Raw genomic sequence first — 15821 nt, 5'->3', positions numbered from 1 at the left:
TACTCCACTCTTCCAAGCGGCATTAAAACCGTCTTGTTAAGCTACTGAGAACTCCACGGCTCTTACAAGGGACACTACAACCGTCTTGTTAAGCTACTGCAACCTCCACCACTTCTCCAAGGGGCATTAAAACCGTATTGTTAAGCTACTCCGACCTCCACCACTTTTCAAAAGGGCATTAAAACCATTTTGTTAAGCTACTGCAACCTCCACGTCTCTTTCAAGGGGCATTAAAACTGTCTTGTTAAGCTACTGCGACCTCCACCAATTCTCCAAGGGGCATTAAAACTGTCTTGTTAAGCTACTGCGACTTCCACCACTTTTCCAAGGGGCATTGATATTGTCTTTTTATTCCACTGTGACCTCCACGTCCCTTCCAAGTGGCATTTAAACCATCTTGTTAAGCTACTGCGACCTCCACCAGTCTTCCAAGGGGCATTAAAACCGACTTGTTAAGCTACTGTGACCTCCACCATTCTTCCAAGGGGCATTAAAACCGTCTTGTTAAGCTACTGTGACCTCCACCTTTCTTCCAAGGGGAATTAAAACCATCTTGTTAAGCTACTGTGACCTCCACATTTCTTCCAAGGGGCTTTAAAACTGTCTTGTCAAGCTATTGCGACCTCCACCACTTCTCCAATGGGCATTAAAATCGTCTTCTTAAGCTACTGTGACCTTCACCACTTTTTTAAGGGGCATTAAAACCGTCAGGTTAAGCCACTGCGACCTCCACCACTCTTCCAAGGGGCATTGATATTGTCTTTTTATTCCACTGTGACCTCCACGTCTCTTCCAAGGGGCATTTAAACCATATTGTAAAGCTACTGCGACTTCCACCAGTCTTCCAAGGAGCAATAAAACCGTCTTGTTAAGCTACTGCGTCCTCCACGTCTCTTCCAAGGGGCATTAAAACCATCTTGTTAAGCTTCGGCGACTTCCACCATCCTTCCAAGGGGCATTAAAACCGTCTTGTTAAGCTACTGCGACCTCCACCACTTTTCCATGGGAAATTAAAACCGCCTTGTTAAGCTACTGCGACATCCACCACTCTTCCAAGGGGCATTTATATTGTCTTTTTATTCCACTGTGACCTCCACGTCTCTTCCAAGGGACATTTAAACCGTCTTTTTAATCAACTGTGACCTCCACCACTCTTCCAAGGGGCATTAAAACCATCTTGTTAAGCTACTGCGACCTCCACCACTTCTCCAAGGGGCATTAAAACCATCTTGTTATGCTACTGCGATTTCCACAACTCTTCCAAGGGGCATTGATATTGTCTTTTTATTACACTGTGACCTCCACGTCTCTTCCAAGGGGCATTTAAACCATCTTGTTAAGCTACTGCGACCTCCACAACTATTCCAAGGGGCATTAAAACCGTCTTGTTAAACTACTGCGACCTCCACCACTCTTCCAAGGGGCACTAAAACCATCTTGTTAAGCTACTGCGACCTCCATGTCTCTTCCAAGGGGCATTTAAACCGTCTTGTTAAGCTACTGCGAACTCCAACACTCTTCCAAGGGGCATTAAAACCGTCTTGTTAAGCTACTGAGAACTCCACGGCTCTTCCAAGGGATATTAAATCCATCTTGTTAAGCTACTGCAACCTCCACCACTTCTCCAAGGGGCATTAAAACCGTCTTATTAAGCTACTGCGACCTCCCCCACTTTTTCAAAGGGCAATAAAACAATCTTGTTATGCTACTGCGACCTCCACGTCTATTCCAAGGGGCATTAAAACCGTATTCTTAAGCTACTGTGACCTCCACCACTTCTCCAAGGGGCATGAAAACCATCTTGTCAAGCTACTGCGACTACCACCACTCTTCAAAGGGGCATTGATATTGTCTTTTTATTCCACTGTGACCTCCACGTCTCTTCCAAGGGGCATTTAATCCATCTTGTTAAGCTACTGCGACCTCCACCAGTCTTACAAGGGGCATTAAAACCATCTTGTTAAGCTACTGCGACCTCCACCATTCTTCCAAGGGGCATTAAAACCGTCTTGCTAAGCTACTGTGAACTCCACCATTCTTCCAAGGGGCATTAAAACCATCTTGTTAAGCTACTGCGACCTCCACGTCTCTTCCAAGGGGCATTAAAACTGTCTTGTTAAGCTATTGCGACCTCCACCATTTCTCCAAGGGGCATTAAAACCGTCTTGTTAAACTACTGCGACCACCACTCTTCCAAAGTGCAATTATATTGTCTTTTTATTCCACAGTGACCTCCACGTATCTTCCAAGGGACATTTAAACCGTCTTTTTAAGCTACTGTGACCTCCACCACTCTTCCAAGGGGCATTAAAACCATCTTGTTAAGCTACTGCGACCTCCACCACTTCTCCAAGGGGCATTAAAACCATCTTGTTAAGCTTCTGCGACTTCCACCACTCTTCCAAGGGGCATTGATATTGTCTTTTTATTCAACTGTGACCTCCACGTCTCTTCCAAGGGGCATTTAAACCATCTTTTTAAGCTACTGCGACCTCTACGTCTCTTCCAAAGGGCATTAAAACCGTCTTGTTAAGCTACTGCAACCTCCACCTTTCTTCTAGGGGGCATTAAAACCGTCTTGTTAAGCTACTGTGACCTCCACCATTTTTCCAATGGGCATTAAAACCGTCTTGTTAAGCTACTGCGACCTCCACGTCTCTTAAAAGGGTCATTAAAACTGTCTTGTTAAGCTACTGCGACCTCCACCACTTCTCCAAGGGGCATTAAAAAAGTCTTGTTAAGCTACTGCGACCTCCACCACTTTTCCAAGGGGCATTAAAGCCGTCTTGTTAAGCTACTGCGACCTCCTCCACTTCTCCAAGGGGCTTTAAAACTGTCTTGTTAAGAATCTGCGACCTCCACCACTTTTCCAAGGGGCATTAAAACCATCTTGTTTAGCTACTACGACCTCATCATCTCTTAAAAGGGGCATTAAAAACCGTCTTGTTAAGCTACTGCGACCTCCACCACTTTTCCAAGGGGCATTAAAACCATCTTGTTAAGCTACTGCAACCTTCACCACTCTTCCAAGGGGCTATAAAACCGTCTTGTTAAGCTACTGCGACCTCCACGTCTCTTCAAAGGGGCATTAAAACCGTCTTGTTAAGCTACTGCGACCTCCACCATTCTTCCAAGGGGCATTAAAACCATCTTGTTAAGAAACTGCGATCTCCACCACTTTTCCAAGGTGCATTAAAACCGTCTTTTTAAGCTACTGCGACCTGCACGTCTCTTCCAAGGGGCTTTAAAACCGTCTTGTTAAGCTATTGCGACCTCCACCACTTGTCCAAGGGGCATTAAAACCATCTTGTTAAGCTACTGCGACCTCCACACTTTTTTAGGGGCATTAAAACTGTCTTGTTAAGCTACTGCGACCTCCACCACTCTTCCAAGGGGCAATAAAATCGTCTTGTTAAGCTACTGCGTCCTCCATGTCTCTTCCAAGGGGCATTAAAACTATCTTGTTAAGCTACTGCGACAACCACCATTCCGCCAAGGGGCATTAAAACTGTCTTGTTAAGCTATTGCGACCTCCACCACTTCTCCAAGGGGCATTAAAACAGTTTTAATTCCCCTTGGAATAGTGGTGGAGGTCGCAGTAACTTAACAAGACGGTTTTAATGCCCCTTGGAGAAGTGGTGGAGGTCGCAATAGCTTAACAAGACAGTTTTAATGCTCCTTGGAGGAATGGTGGAGGTCGCAGTAGCTTAACAAGACAGTTTTAATTCCACTTGGAATAGTGGTGGCGGTCGCAGTAGCTTAACAAGATGGTCTTGTTAAGCAACTTCGACATCCACCACTCTTCCAAGGGGCAATTATATTGTCTTTTTATTCCACTCTGACCTCCACGTATCTTCCAAGGGACATTTAAACCGTCTTTTTAAGCTACTGTGACCTCCACCACTCTTCCAAAGGGCATTAAAACCGTCTTGTTAAGCTACTGCGACCTCCACCACTTTCCAAGGGGCACTAAAACCGTCTTGTTAAGCTACTGCGACCTCCATGTCTCTTCCAAGTGGCATTTAAACCGTCTTGTTAAGCTACAGCGAACTCCAACACTCTTCCAAGGGGCATTAAAACCGTCTTGTTAAGCTACTGAGAACTCCACGGTTCTTCCAAGGGACATTAAAACCATCTTATTAAGCTACTGCAACCTCCACCACTTCTCCAAGGGGCATTAAAACCGTCTTGTTAAGCTACTGCGACCTCCCCCACTTTTTCAAAGGGCAATAAAACAATCTTGTTAAGCTACTGCGACCTCCACGTCTCTTCCAAGGGGCATTAAAACCGTATTCATAAGCTACTGTGACCTCCACCACTTCTCCAAGGGGCATTAAAACCGTCTTGCTAAGCTACTGTGAACTCCACCATTCTTCCAAGGGGCATTAAAACCATCTTGTTAAGCTACTGCGACCTCCACGTCTCTTCCAAGGGGCATTAAAACTGTCTTGTTAAGCTATTGCGACCTCCACCATTTCTCCAAGGGGCATTAAAACCGTCTTGTTAAGCTACTGCGACCACCACTCTTCCAAAGGGCAATTATATTGTCTTTTTATTCCACAGTGACCTCCACGTATCTTCCAAGGGACATTTAAACCGTCTTTTTAAGCTACTGTGACCTCCACCACTCTTCCAAGGGGCATTAAAACCATCTTGTTAAGCTACTGCGACCTCCACCACTTCTCCAAGGGGCATTAAAACCATCTTGTTAAGCTTCTGCGACTTCCACCACTCTTCCAAGGGGCATTGATATTGTCTTTTTATTCAACTGTGACCTCCACGTCTCTTCCAAGGGGCATTTAAACCATCTTTTTAAGCTACTGCGACCTCTACGTCTCTTCCAAAGGGCATTAAAACCGTCTTGTTAAGCTACTGCAACCTCCACCTTTCTTCTAGGGGGCATTAAAACCGTCTTGTTAAGCTACTGTGACCTCCACCATTTTTCCAATGGGCATTAAAACCGTCTTGTTAAGCTACTGCGACCTCCACGTCTCTTAAAAGGGTCATTAAAACTGTCTTGTTAAGCTACTGCGACCTCCACCTCTTCTCCAAGGGGCATTAAAAAAGTCTTGTTAAGCTACTGCGACCTCCACCACTTTTCCAAGGGGCATTAAAGCCGTCTTGTTAAGCTACTGCGACCTCCTCCACTTCTCCAAGGGGCTTTAAAACTGTCTTGTTAAGAATCTGCGACCTCCACCACTTTTCCAAGGGGCATTAAAACCATCTTGTTTAGCTACTACGACCTCATCATCTCTTAAAAGGGGCATTAAAAACCGTCTTGTTAAGCTACTGCGACCTCCACCACTTTTCCAAGGGGCATTAAAACCATCTTGTTAAGCTACTGCAACCTTCACCACTCTTCCAAGGGGCTATAAAACCGTCTTGTTAAGCTACTGCGACCTCCACGTCTCTTCAAAGGGGCATTAAAACCGTCTTGTTAAGCTACTGTGACCTCCACCATTCTTCCAAGGGGCATTAAAACCATCTTGTTAAGAAACTGCGACCTCCACCACTTTTCCAAGGTGCATTAAAACCGTCTTTTTAAGCTACTGCGACCTCCACGTCTCTTCCAAGGGGCTTTAAAACCGTCTTGTTAAGCTATTGCGACCTCCACCACTTGTCCAAGGGGCATTAAAACCATCTTGTTAAGCTACTGCGACCTCCACCACTTTTTTAGGGGCATTAAAACTGTCTTGTTAAGCTACTGAGACCTCCACCACTCTTCCAAGGGGCAATAAAATCGTCTTGTTAAGCTACTGCGTCCTCCATGTCTCTTCCAAGGGGCATTAAAACCATCTTGTTAAGCTACTGCGATGTCCACCATTCCGCCAAGGGGCATTAAAACTGTCTTGTTAAGCTATTGCGACCTCCACCACTTCTCCAAGGGGCATTAAAAAAGTCTTGTTAAGCTACTGCGACCTCCACCACTTTTCCAAGGGGCATTAAAGCCGTCTTGTTAAGCTACTGCGACCTCCTCCACTTCTCCAAGGGGCTTTAAAACTGTCTTGTTAAGAATCTGCGACCTCCACCACTTTTCCAAGGGGCATTAAAACCATCTTGTTTAGCTACTACGACCTCATCATCTCTTAAAAGGGGCATTAAAAACCGTCTTGTTAAGCTACTGCGACCTCCACCACTTTTCCAAGGGGCATTAAAACCATCTTGTTAAGCTACTGCAACCTTCACCACTCTTCCAAGGGGCTATAAAACCGTCTTGTTAAGCTACTGCGACCTCCACGTCTCTTCAAAGGGGCATTAAAACCGTCTTGTTAAGCTACTGCGACCTCCACCATTCTTCCAAGGGGCATTAAAACCATCTTGTTAAGAAACTGCGACCTCCACCACTTTTCCAAGGTGCATTAAAACCGTCTTTTTAAGCTACTGCGACCTCCACGTCTCTTCCAAGGGGCTTTAAAACCGTCTTGTTAAGCTATTGCGACCTCCACCACTTGTCCAAGGGGCATTAAAACCATCTTGTTAAGCTACTGCGACCTCCACCACTTTTTTAGGGGCATTAAAACTGTCTTGTTAAGCTACTGAGACCTCCACCACTCTTCTAAGGGGCAATAAAATCGTCTTGTTAAGCTACTGCGTCCTCCATGTCTCTTCCAAGGGGCATTAAAACCATCTTGTTAAGCTACTGCGATGTCCACCATTCCGCCAAGGGGCATTAAAACTGTCTTGTTAAGCTATTGCGACCTCCACCACTTCTCCAAGGGGCATTAAAACAGTTTTAATTCCCCTTGGAATAGTGGTGGAGGTCGCATTTACTTAACAAGACGGTTTTAATGCCCCTTGGAGAAGTGGTGGAGGTCGCAATAGCTTAACAAGACAGTTTTAATGCTCCTTGGAGGAATGGTGGAGGTCGCAGTAGCTTAACAAGACAGTTTTAATTCCACTTGGAATAGTGGTGGAGGTCGCAGTAGCTTAACAAGATGGTCTTGTTAAGCAACTTCGACATCCACCACTCTTCCAAGCGGCAATTATATTGTCTTTTTATTCCACTGTGACCTCCACGTATCTTCCAAGGGACATTTAAACCGTCTTTTTAAGCTACTGTGACCTCCACCACTCTTCCAAAGGGCATTAAAACCGTCTTGTTAAGCTACTGCGACCTCCACCACTTTCCAAGGGGCACTAAAACCGTCTTGTTAAGCTAATGCGACCTCCATGTCTCTTCCAAGTGGCATTTAAACCGTCTTGTTAAGCTACTGCGAACTCCAACACTCTTCCAAGGGGCATTAAAACCGTCTTGTTAAGCTACTGAGAACTCCACGGTTCTTCCAAGGGACATTAAAACCATCTTGTTAAGCTACTGAAACCTCCACCACTTCTCCAAGGGGCATTAAAACCGTCTTGTTAAGCTACTGCGACCTCCCCCACTTTTTCAAAGGGCAATAAAACAATCTTGTTAAGCTACTGCGACCTCCACGTCTCTTCCAAGGGGCATTAAAACCGTATTCTTAAGCTACTGCGACCTCCACCACTTCTCCAAGGGGCATGAAAACCGTCTTATCAAGCTACTGCGACTACCACCACTCTTCAAAGGGGCATTGATATTGTCTTTTTATTCCACTGTGACCTCCACGTCTCTTCCAAGGGGCATTTAAACCATCTTGTTAAGCTACTGCGACCTCCACCAGTCTTCCAATGGGCATTAAAACCGTCTTGTTAAGCTACTGCGACCTCCACCATTCTTCCAAGGGGCATTAAAACCATCTTGTTAAGCTACTGCGACCTCCACTTCTCTTCCAAGGGGCATTAAAACTGTCTTGTTAAGCTATTGAGACCTCCACCACTTCTCCAAGGGGCATTAAAACCGTCTTGTTAAGCTACTGCGACCACCACTCTTCCAAGGGGCAATTATATTGTCTTTTTATTCCACTGTGACCTCCACGTATCTTCCAAGGGACATTTAAACCGTCTTTTTAAGCTACTGTGACCTCCACCACTCTTCCAAGGGGCATTAAAACCATCTTGTTAAGCTACTGCGACCTCCACGTCTCTTCCAAGGGGCATTAAAACCATCTTGTTAAGCTACTGCGACCTCCACCACTTCTCCAAGGGGCATTAAAAGCATCTTGTTAAGCTTCTGCGACTTCCACCACTCTTCCAAGGGGCATTGATATTGTCTTTTTATTCAACTGTGACCTCCACGTCTCTTCCAAGGGGCATTTAAACCATCTTTTTAAGCTACTGCGACCTCCACGTCTCTTCCAAAGCGCATTAAAACCATCTTGTTAAGCTACTGCAACCTCCACCATTCTTCTAAGGGGCAATAAAACCGTCTTGTTAAGCTACTGTGACCTCCACCATTTTTCCAATGGGCATTAAAACCATCTTGTTAAGCTACTGCGACCTCCACGTCTCTTAAAAGGGTCATTAAAACTGTCTTGTTAAGCTACTGCGACCTCCACCACTTCTCCAAGGGGCATAAAAAAAGTCTTGTTAAGCTACTGCGAACTCCACCACTTTTCCAAGGGGCATTAAAGCCGTCTTGTTAAGCTACTGCGACCTCCTCCACTTCTCCAAGGGGCATTAAAACTGTCTTGTTAAGAAACTGTGACCTCCACCACTTTTCCAAGGGGCACTAAAACCATCTTGTTTAGCTACTGCGACCTCCTCATCTCTTAAAAGGGGCATTACAACCATCTTGTTAAGCTACTGCGACCTCCACCACTTTTCCAAGGGTCATTAAAACCATCTTGTTAAGCTACTGCAACCTTCACCACTCTTCCAAGGGGCTATAAAACCGTCTTGTTAAGCTACTGCGACCTCCACGTCTCTTCAAAGTTACATTAAAATCGTCTTGTTAAGCTACTGCGACCTCCACCATTCTTCCAAGGGGCATTAAAACCATCTTGTTAAGAAACTGCGACCTCCACCACTTTTACAAGGGGCATTAAAGCCGTCTTTTAAAGCTACTGCGACCTCCAAGTCTCTTCCAAGGGGCTTTAAAACCGTCTTGTTAAGCTATTGCGACCTCCACCACTTGTCCAAGGGGCAATAAAACCGTCTTGTTAAGCTACTGCGACCTCCACCACTTTTTAAGGGGCAATAAAATCGTCTTGTTAAGCTACTGCGTCCTCCATGTCTCTTCCAAGGGGCATTAAAACCATCTTGTTAAGCTACTGCGACCTCCACCACTCTTCCAAGGGGCAATAAAATCGTCTTGTTAAGCTACTGCGTCCTCCATGTCTCTTCCAAGGGGCATTAAAACCATCTTGTTAAGCTACTGCGACCTCCACCATTCCTCCAAGGTGCATTAAAACTGTCTTGTTAAGCTATTGCGACCTCCACCACTTCTCCAAAGGGCATTAAAACTGTCTTGTTAAGCTACTGCGACCTCCACCACTATTCCAAGGGGAATTAAAACTGTCTTGTTAAGCAACTTCGACATCCACCACTCTTCCAAGGGGCCATTATATTGTCTTTTTATTCCACTGTGACCTCCACGTATCTTCCAAGGGACATTTAAACCGTCTTTTTAAGCTACTGTGACCTCCACCACTCTTCCAAAGGGCATTAAAACCATCTTGTTAAGCTACTGCGACCTCCACCACTTTCCAAGGGGCACTAAAACCGTCTTGTTAAGCTACTGCGACCTCCATGTCTCTTCCAAGTGGCATTTAAACCGTCTTGTTAAGCTACTGCGAACTCCAACACTCTTCCAAGGGGCATTAAAACCGTCTTGTTAAGCTACTGAGAACTCCACGGTTCTTCCAAGGGACATTAAAACCATCTTGTTAAGCAACTGCAACCTCCACCACTTCTCCAAGGGGCATTAAAACCGTCTTGTTAAGCTACTGCGACCTCCCCCACTTTTTCAAAGGGCAATAAAACAATCTTGTTAAGCTACTGCGACCTCCACGTCTCTTCCAAGGAGCATTAAAACCGTATTCTTAAGCTACTGCGACCTCCACCACTTCTCCAAGGGGCATGAAAACCGTCTTATCAATCTACTGCGACTACCACCACTCTTCAAAGGGGCATTGATATTGTCTTTTTATTCCACTGTGACCTCCACGTCTCTTCCAAGGGGCATTTAAACCATCTTGTTAAGCTACTGCGACCTCCACCAGTCTTCCAATGGGCATTAAAACTGTCTTGTTAAGCTACTGCGACCTCCACTATTCTTCCAAGGGGCATTAAAACCATCTTGCTAAGCCACTGCGACCTCCACTTCTCTTCCAAGGGGCATTAAAACTGTCTTGTTAAGCTATTGAGACCTCCACCACTTCTCCAAGGGGCATTAAAACCGTCTTGTTAAGCTACTGCGACCACCACTCTTCCAAGGGGCAATTATATTGTCTTTTTATTCCACTGTGACCTCCACGTATCTTCCAAGGGACATTTAAACCGTCTTTTTAAGCTACTGTGACCTCCACCACTCTTCCAAGGGGCATTAAAACCATCTTGTTAAGCTACTGCGACCTCCACGTCTCTTCCAAGGGGCATTAAAATCATCTTGTTAAGCTCCTGCGACCTCCACCACTTCTCCAAGGGGCATTAAAAGCATCTTGTTAAGCTTCTGCGACTTCCACCACTCTTCCAAGGGGCATTGATATTGTCTTTTTATTCAACTGTGACCTCCACGTCTCTTCCAAGGGGCATTTAAACCATCTTTTTAAGCTACTGCAACCTCCACGTCTCTTCCAAAGGGCATTAAAACCGTCTTGTTAAGCTACTGCAAACTCCACCATTCTTCTAAGGGGCAATAAAACCGTCTTGTTAAGCTACTGTGACCTCCACCATTTTTCCAATGGGCATTAAAACCATCTTGTTAAGCTACTGCGACCTCCACGTCTCTTAAAAGGGTCATTAAAACTGTCTTGTTAAGCTACTGCGACCTCCACCACTTCTCCAAGGGGCATTAAAAAAGTCTTGTTAAGCTACTGCGACCTCCACCACTTTTCCAAGGGGCATTAAAGCCGTCTTGTTAAGCTACTGCGACCTCCTCCACTTCTCCAAGGGGCATTAAAACTGTCTTGTTAAGAAACTGTGACCTCCACCACTTTTCCAAGGGGCATTAAAACCATCTTGTTTAGCTACTGCGACCTCCTCATCTCTTAAAAGGAGCATTACAACCATCTTGTTAAGCTACTGCGACCTCCACCACTTTTCCAAGGGGCATTAAAACCGTCTTTTAAAGCTACTGCGACCTCCAAGTCTCTTCCAAGGGGCTTTAAAACCGTCTTGTTAAGCTATTGCGACCTCCACCACTTGTCCAAGGGGCATTAAAACCGTCTTGTTAAGCTACTGCGACCTCCACCACTTTTTAAGGGGCATTAAAACTGTCTTGTTAAGCTACTGCGACCTCCACCACTCTTCCAAGGGGCAATAAAATCGTCTTGTTAAGCTACTGCGTCCTCCATGTCTCTTCCAAGGGGCATTAAAACCATCTTGTTAAGCTACTGCGACCTCCACCATTCCTCCAAGGTGCATTAAAACTGTCTTGTTAAGCTATTGCGACCTCCACCACTTCTCCAAAGGGCATTAAAACTGTCTTGTTAAGCTACTGCGACCTCCACCACTATTCCAAGGGGAATTAAAACTGTCTTGTTAAGCAACTTCGACATCCACCACTCTTCCAAGGGGCCATTATATTGTCTTTTTATTCCACTGTGACCTCCACGTATCTTCCAAGGGACATTTAAACCGTCTTTTTAAGCTACTGTGACCTCCACCACTCTTCCAAGGGGCATTAAAACCATCTTGTTAAGCTACTGCGGCCTCCACGTCTCTTCCAAGGGGCATTAAAACCATCTTGTTAAGCTACTGCGACCTCCTCCACTTCTCCAAGGGGCATTAAAACTGTCTTGTTAAGAATCTGCGACCTCCACCACTTTTCCAAGGGGCATTAAAACCATCTTGTTTAGCTACTGCGACCTCCTCATCTCTTAAAAGTGGCATTACAACCGTCTTGTTAAGCAACTGCGACCTCCACCACTTTTCCAAGGGGCTTTAAAACCATCTTGTTAAGCTACTGCAACCTTCACCACTCTTCCAAGGGGCTATAAAACCGTCTTGTTAAGCTACTGCGACCTCCACCATTCTTCCAAGGGGCATTAAAACCATCTTGTTAAGAAGCTGCGACCTCCACCACTTTTCCAAAGGGCATTAAAACCGTCTTTTTAAGCTACTGCAACCTCCTCGTCTCTTCCAAGGGGCATTGCAACCATCTTTTTAAGCTACTGCAACCTCCACCACTTTTCCAAGGGGCAATAAAACTGTCTTGTTAAGCTATTGCGACCTCCACGTCTCTTCCAAAGGGGATTAAAACCATCTTGTTAAGCTACTGCGACCTCCACCATTCTTCCAAGGGGAATTAAAACCGTCTTGTTAAGCTACTGCCACCTCCACCACTTTTCCCAGGGGCATAAAAACCATCTTGTTAAGCTACTGCGACCTCCACCACATTTTCAAGGGGCATTGATATTGTCTTTAAATTCCACTGCCACCTCCACGTCTCTTCCAAGGGCATTAAAACCATCTTGTTAAGCTTCTGCGACCTCCACCAATTTTCCAAGGGGCATTGATATTGTCTTTTTATTCCACTGCGACCTCCACCATTCTTCCAACGGGCATTGCATTTCCTCCTAATTTTAGTGAGCTTTTGCTTTTCAATGCATAGGCGAACACTAAGGGAGACTCACTCCCCAATAATGGGTAGAAGGTTTTTAGTATGCTGTAATCCACGTCAGTTTCAAGGGGCATTGCAGTACCTCATAATTTTTGGAAAGCCTTCCATTCACTGCCTAGGCCAACAGTGCACAGGAGACCCAGTTGCTATAAATGGAAAAAACGGTTTAGTTAAGGCCCTCTGACCTCCATGTCAATTCCAAGGGGCATTGGAGTGCCTCAAAATTTTTGGTAGGCATTGCACTCACTGCATGCCCTTTAACTTTGTAGCCGAACTGCTCGTTTTGGTACAGAAACATATCCTACAAGACATGTGTGGTTGACTGGCCTGATATTGATGTGAATGGTCCCTGTTCCTCCTGCTCTTTCCTTTGCCACCACCTCATCCATCATTCATCACCTGAAGCATGGTTTTAACGGGAGTCATAGAACTGGTATAGTAGCAGGAAAACATCCAGCAATCCTTGGAGGAGGTAGGATATGCGCCAAAATGCTGATCACCTCAGCCCTTGCCGCTACTACATACATACGCTTGCATTCCAAGAAAACAAAGCAGACGCTAAATTCTATCATTATCATCATGCTCCTCAACTTGGCACTCTCAACTCCCCTGATGGAGAAGCAAGGGCCCACCGGAGGAGTCTGGTTCTCTGGTGGGCTCGTCCAATGCTGCCCTAAAGCAGGCCGGGCTAAGAAAAGTGTGTGGGGGGATGTTACAAGGAGAAATGGGGGCGGCTGGGGACCATTTATGGACACCCGGCCGCCCCCAGGCGGCTGGGGAGCGTGTGTGGACACCCGGCAGCGGGGCGGCTGGGGACCTAGTATGGACACCCGGTCGCCCCCCTGGCGGCTGGGGACCGAGCGTGGACACCCGGCCGCCGGGCGGCTGGGGACTGAGTATGGATACCTCGCTGCCGAAGCAGACATGAGGTAGTGGCCAGCTTCGGCCTCCTCCCAACTAAAAGGCCCCATTTCAAGTGCAAGCAAGCTAGAAGTATGGTATTGCAGCCTGGGGGTGGGTGGGTCTCAGCCTGCATACTTGTGCTTGGATTGCAAGGAATGGGGGAGGTACAATTGAACACTGCCCTGGGACAAGGACTTGCACGGGGATAGTTGCAAGTCTGCATCTTCTGATGCGGAAAGGATCACTTCTGATGAGCACACTTTTACTCAGTGACCTGGGTGTCGTAGATGCTTCCAGGGGTCTTCCCCATGCTGTTCCCATGTCTTTTCAGCACTTTATGCATGTGTCACACAGCACATGGCCAGATAAGATTGTAAAATGTTAAAATTACATTTCCCGGTGAATGCATTTGTCACAGTTGAAAGCAATACAAAAGTGCAAAAACGCATAAAAAATGCTACTTGTGAACATAGCCCAAAGTGTGGAGGAGTATTTTTGTTTTTGGTTATTTATTTTACCTTATACACAAGTCTTTACCCTGGAAAGGATGTTCCTTAACATATTTCACAGGAAAACCATTTCAGTTTCACTTTTGAACGTTTTATTGTGAGCCCATAAAAGTGGCTTAATACCTCTGACCACGTTGTTGACAGCAGTGACCTGGGGGTCAGAAATGCTTTCTGGGTCAATCCCCATGCTGACCCCATGTCATTTGAGCACTGTCACTATCGTTTTGGGCACTTTTTAGGCTTTCTACAGACTGCCAGGGGTGCCACCACAAAAATGCTCGGGTCTCCCATAGACTAACATTGGGCTCGTTGCTTTTGTCGAGCACCCGAGTATCACGGCGAGCTCGGGCCAAGCTTCGAGCACCCGAGCATTTTAGTGCTCGCTCAACACTACTTACAATCTATACAAATAGATACAAAAGGGAAGCATCCTGACTGTAGGAGCTTACAAGATTTAAAGGGAAACATAAGGATATGGATGATGTGAATGAGTCTAAATATTTTGGGAGGTGGGGTAAATAAGAATTCTTATCACAGTAGCTTTCCATTCAAGAGAAATACAATCTCCTATAAATAAAATCACTGGTTCATGCTTTTCATATGCAGTGGACTCCTCCACATATTTGCATTCCACTTTGCATTCACATCAAGCATCAAAACAACAAAACACAGTGACCATTTGATGAACCTGGATGATAGATCCTGCTCCCCTAACTATGGCTCCTGTGACCATAATTATAATTGTCTTCTTTCTCATGGGATTACTTACACATTCATACATTGCAATAACAATCATCATTCAATTCCTTCATGGAAAACCAATGACTACAGGCCATCAAGTTCTTGTCTCTCTTGGGATCTCTCGGATGTTACTCCAGTTCTTTTCAATTCTGGACTTGGTACTATCACTTTACCAACATGGCTATCTGCACCAAGGGGTAATGACACATTCTATTATTGACATCTTGTTTGTTTTTTTCAGTTATTCCAGCATCTGGTTTTCCACTCTGTTCTCCGTCACCTTCTGCCTGAAGGTCGTTACCTTCAGTCATGGATTATTCTTACGTTTGAAGAGAATTGTTTCACAAGCAATCATTCCTCTGATTTTCTTATCATTGGTGGCTTCCTTTGGCTACACGTTAATATATCAGTTCTTTGTAGACACCGAAGTTGGAGCCAGAAATGGGACAAATTTCTCCAATGTTTCTCAGATTAGGGTGCAGTATATTATTTTATTTCTACTGGGAAACGTGATTCCAATTGGCATCTACTGCTCTTCATCAATCCTTCTCATCTATTTCCTATGTCATCATTTGCGCAAGATGAGAGATGGCGATAACTCTACGCATTTTAGTCTGGAAGCCTATTATGGAGCTGTAAAAGCTCTGGCTATTTGTCTTCTCTGTTATGTCTTTATCGTTATTAGTCATTTGTTTGTCATTTGTTACTTTTTTGTGCTTCAAATATTATGGATCCATGTAATACTGAATGGTTTTCCCATCATTCACTCCATATTTCTGATTTACAAGACCACTTATCTCAAGCAATATTTTATTCAGCTGTATATTGGCATAGTTCACTGTGTGTTACGTAGAGGGGAGTCATTTTCGGGAGATGTGGTCACTGTCACTTAATAGCTATCGAAATGGGTGTAAAAATGGAGCTCAAACATTAGTCAAGTTATTATAACTGGTATACATAGAGTTTAACAAGGACTAACGTGGAGTCCTTGGGTGACACCTGACAACACCATGTCCTAGACATCT

This window comes from Phyllobates terribilis, unplaced genomic scaffold (assembly GCF_046119375.1).
Source record: "Phyllobates terribilis strain yellow unplaced genomic scaffold, ASM4611937v1 Scaffold_3__8_contigs__length_932513732, whole genome shotgun sequence".
In the NCBI taxonomy this organism is placed as follows: Eukaryota; Metazoa; Chordata; class Amphibia; order Anura; family Dendrobatidae; genus Phyllobates; species Phyllobates terribilis.
Note: the sequence above shows the minus strand (reverse complement) of the source record.